At 42.5% G+C, this 5,000-nt stretch overlaps 1 protein-coding gene across 4 annotated transcripts in view; it reads right to left on the bottom strand.

The window, feature by feature from the left end:
* Positions 1-5,000, bottom strand: part of LOC125047472 (DNA-directed RNA polymerase I subunit RPA12-like) — a 27,886-nt gene that overhangs the window by 15,656 nt on the left and 7,230 nt on the right. Inside the window, exon 1 of one of the 4 annotated variants that reach the window (XM_047645685.1) lies at positions 3,121-3,404. The exons of 2 other annotated variants lie outside the window; for them this stretch is intronic. The gene's annotated coding sequence lies outside the window, so the exon portion shown is untranslated. Of the gene's footprint in view, positions 1-3,120; positions 3,405-5,000 lie in introns of those variants that run through there. One more of the 4 variants, XM_047645684.1, reaches the window with a different exon arrangement.

Genomic DNA, 5,000 nt, shown 5'->3' with positions numbered 1-5,000 from the left:
TTCAATTATCTGTAGCACACCCTGCACAGGCCAGTAAAGGTAGGGAAATATAGGATCCTGCACCTTAGCTATAGTACCCTCACAGAAGGCAGCATTCTCCCAGGTATGGTATGTGGAGGGTACATTTCTCCCTCATCTATTGGTGGAAATAATGCAAAAGCCCCTTTCGAAAAGCCTAATGAGTCACTGTCACTCTAAAAGCTTTGTGTACTCTTGCTGAGACCTCTAATCATCTGCTACACCAATTCTCCTGTCACCCTAGCCCTCAGTCAAAATTTTCCATAATAGTTTTTCAAGACATTCCCGTAAGCATCCCCTTGGACAAAATTTTTTGAGATGAAATGTCCCCATCAGTCAGATCAAACAGGTTAATAGCATCCATGATATTTTCTTTGCAAGCTAATAATAGAAAAGTTGTACAACACATAACACTTTGGTATTATAATAAAGTTTAATAACACTATAATAAAGAAAGTGAAACTCTAAACTAACTGATACATGAAATAATATATGCAGGCTAAGAATAACATCAGAATTGAAGAAAATAGGTTGAACATAGAGGTGACTGGGTGGGGATTTAGGGGAAGAGCATGCAACAGGGAAATACAACAATAGGGTGGGGGTCCTGAGGTGAAGCCCCCAGGTTAGGAAGGTCTTTGATTCATATGGCAATATTTGTGGATTCCCAGGAGGGGCATGCGGTAATTCCTTAAACAGTTACCAATACTTTCTTTTCTATAAGTTAATATTACCGAGAATGACACGCAACGCTAGAGGGAAATCGACACTACCATCTTATAGATCAAAAGAAATAAGAGTCATAAACAACACAGGAATAGTTGCTCTGACCTCATATTTACAGTGAAATTATAAAAATATCTGCTGCATATCATCAGTCAGAGACAAAGCCAATAACACCCTCACACAGCCAGAGTTCTTATTGTTGTGTTTTCTATAAGTTGGCATGAAGTGCTAATAATGGGGGGTACAGATTGATTGATTATTTAAAATCATCTTCCGCGTCAACAGCTAATGTCATTAGTGGTGAACACCTTCTTAGATTGAAATATTAAAATATTTAAAACGTTAAAAATCTATCAATAAATGTCATAAATGACAATAAATATTATATAAAAAATTGAAGCATAAATATTATGCTCTAAATGTCTAAAAACTACTGCATAAACATTATGCATAATTCAATTTTATTGAAAATATTAGTTTCCCTAAGGAAACTAATAAGTCTTTCTATGTCACAGTCCTCTCCCAATACATTTTTCAGTGTATATGGGGGTGACAAGTACCTTCCTCTTTGGTCTGAGAATGTTGCAGATCTTTCCATTACAGGGGGGTACAGAGAGGCTGGCCCCCTGTCCAGGGAATAAATAGAAGGTAGGAAAGGTTAGGTTTAGATTTTTGGGTTCGCATGATATCCTGGTTTTAGGTCTTCGTCTCTGGAGGGTGTGTAACCCTTGGTATCAAATACCATGATCGATGGAAAAATAAAAGATTCATGCATTTTTCAATGTGAATAATTGAAACAGGTAATAAGAATTGCAAGGTTGGATGGCTGTGTGAAACTAAAAATTTACAATAAAATTGCAGATCTTTGGGCTATGGTTCCTGTGGCAAGGGACAGGTGGAAGGGACAAAAACTTCAAGGATGAATATAGATTGGCCTTCACAAATCCTGTGTTAACCCATTGAATCCTGGGGACGTGACCATCATATGAAAAAATCTGGCTTGTGGGTTGGGTGATGTGAACATGTTGTCACGGGAAAATCTAGCTGTAGGCTTGGTGATGCAAACCTGCCATCGTGAGTGTTTCGGCTGTAGGCCGGGGTGATGGAAAAGACTCACCATGGGTGCACAAACCTCTTGGGAGGCTTATTCTACTCATCTGCGATTTTGCATTATACCCATCAATATATGAGTGTGGAATGTAATATCCATGAGCCATGACTATATGAGCACCAGCTCAATGGAGGATGTGATTTCCCTGCTCAGCATCATATTCCTGGTGCTGTGACCAGCAACACAGATTGTATTACAGAAAATTGAATATTACAGAAAATTTTAAAATGACACAAATAACAAAGTGTTACATAGTTTTCTTTTTCTTGCAGAGTTGTAGACTACCAAGAGAGATGATATGGAGTCTGTGCAAAGAAAAAAGTCTATTATCAGCTAAAAATGCTTAGGCATAAAGAGAGTAAATAACTTTGCAAACAGGAAGCATAGAGACCTCTTACTAAACACACATGTTCTTGTGTGGCCGGCCTACAAGCCACCACCCAGCAGTGTGGCCGCTCATGTAAGCCAAATAGCTGGAAGTTGGTGATGTAATTGCAGTGACACAACTGGATCCAATGGGTTAATTGCCCAAACCCTTTTTCCTATCCAACTGCAATGGCACCTTTCACTTGCACAAAATTCAGAGACAGTGAACCTCAACAGCATTCCCTTTCAACCAGTCTGCAGAGTATGGCACTTTTCGACGAGATCTCTGGTGTGCAAAGGCGAAACGCTCGATGTGCTGGTGTGCACCACCAGACATTTTAGTGTGCTGGTGTGCACCGGCGAATTTGCTTTAAACCAACATTTCTCTAATAAGAAAGAGCATTCCTTGACTCTTTTCTTCGTTCAATTCATCTTGGTTATTCAAATACAGACACTATACAAGTCCTGGAGAGATTATAATGACCTGTGTGAATTAACATGTCCCCATGGTATTAACCCGCTTTATTTGATTACTTGTGCCCTTGTGGCATCATTGTGATGTGATAGTCAACCTTTAACAACAAATAAGAAAAAGTAATTCTGTGTTCATATGTTTGGTAGGTGATGCAATTGCTATGTTAGTATACAATGCGATTCTCCTATATAGGTTATATAATGGTTATACAATATGAGCAATGCAGCATTTAAGGTCATGATTATGTCATAAACATTTAATGTCGTTTCGTCCTATGGGACAAAAATATCTCCGGTGCCACACTCTGCGACTGGCCCTTCAAGGCAGCACTGCTCATTTTCCCGTAAGATCAATTGGGTGGACTTTGCAACAGACTTATTAAGAACTTACTAAGAGACTACAATGGCTATTAACGCCAACTTACTTAACTACAGCAATTCGTTCGAAATACGAGAGGTTCAGACACGTCTTTGGGAGCGAGCGAGAGGACCTTCTTCTTCTTCTTTCTCCCTTTATTGGATCTTACACTCTTTCTTCTTCTATGAGATCCTACGACCTTATTCTGCTTCTTCTTCTCTCTTCTCTTATAGGATTTTAGGCCGTATTTTGCTCTTCTTTCTGTTTACATTCGCTAGCTCTCGAGAAAAGTCTGGAAAGGAATGAACACGTGCGTTTGTTTACGGCGTCCGAACGCGCGCCGTGTTCGGATCGCCTGTTTCTTGGCACCCGTCGCGCTTTCCGTCATCGGCCTAAGTGCAGGAAAAGTGGCAGGAATGGTGTGTCCTTCGACCACCAAACCACCCTTTCAGAGCTATGGCAACGGGTCAGAACAAGCAACAACGGTCCGCCAGCCGAACTGAGGGCAAGACAAGAATGCTCACAATCCGACAGATCTGAGAAAGGGCAGCTTTGAGGAACTAAGGAAAGCTTACAAAACCAGTTCTAGCACAGCCCTGGGCTCTGATGGGATCTCATTTCCCACCTAGGACTAGCAGGCGAGTTTGCACTCTTGCAACTCATCAACAAGTCCTGGGAAACTTCCACTCTACCCCAGAGCTGGAAGAGGGCTACCATAGTTCCCATCCCAAAACCAAAAGAGCCAGGGAAGTACCGCCCCATCTTTCTCCTCAGCTGCCGAGATGATGGTACTAAATCGACTCCAATGGAAGATGGGCTCCCCACATGAACACCTCCATGGGTTCACAAAGGGCATGAGCACAGCACACGGCATAGCCACCTCTTAAGCAAGTCCACTTACCATTCAGGAGAGCCTGATCCAGAAGGGGATCAGAGGAAAGCTGTTGGCTTGGATAGGTGACTACTTCAGAAACAGAACAGCCAGAATCAGATTCCAAGGTCACCTATCACAGCACATACCACTAGAAAATGGAACGCCACAGGGTGGGCTTCTCAGTCAAGCCTTATTTAACACCCTAATGTCCTGTATCCTCAACATACACCTCCCAGTGGGATGCAAGATCATTTCCTATGCAGACGATCTTGCAATCACGTCTACTGGACCATACTGCCTAAATAAAGCCCAGCATTGTCTGAACCATGTATCGGAGGACTGTTGTAGGATAGGACTAAAGATCTCTGCAGCCAAATCAAAAGCCATGGCTCTGAGACATTCAAGGCACAGGTCTGAGGATCCAGGGAATGGACTTGGAATGGTTCCAGGACTTCCAATACCTTGGGGTAAGGATAGACCGGACCCTCTCCTTCCAGAGGGAGGTCAAGTATCTGGTTGACCAAACCAAAATAAGACTGTCATAAGAGCAATGACTGGGAGACACATAGGAGCCAGACACAAAGTACTAAGATCATTCTATGTACATGCCGTCCGGTCCAATGCTTCAGTCGCATTGATTGCCATAAAGAAAAAATATAAAGACAGATTGGAAACAGTTCAAAATGAATCTGCCAGGATCATTCTGGGTGCCCCAAAGTGGACGAAGGTCCTCAACCTTCTCATGGAGGCAAACCTTCTCCCCCTGGACTCATGAATCGATTTAATGGCAGCACAATTCTTGTCAAAGGTCATCCAGGCCCCCAGTAACACAAGCCTAAGACAAAAATAGTCAGACGCCTCGAACAAGACAAAGAGCTCTTTACAAACAACTCCTGGCTGTCTCACACACCCAGGGTGTTGATACGCTATCAGCTCAAAGAACAGCTTGCTAAAGGCATGGACCTCCCCCCCCCCCCCCTGACTTTGTCGAAGCCCCGCCGTGGGCGCAAACCTCGATAGAGTCCTCTATAATGTCTTTTTCATTGACAGGCTGTCAATGAAAAAGAGCCAAT

The sequence above is a fragment of the Penaeus chinensis genome, chromosome 41 (genome assembly GCF_019202785.1).
Source record: "Penaeus chinensis breed Huanghai No. 1 chromosome 41, ASM1920278v2, whole genome shotgun sequence".
NCBI lineage: Eukaryota > Metazoa > Arthropoda > Malacostraca > Decapoda > Penaeidae > Penaeus > Penaeus chinensis.
The sequence above is the reverse complement of the archived record's forward strand: the minus strand, read 5'-3'. Positions and strand labels throughout refer to the sequence as shown.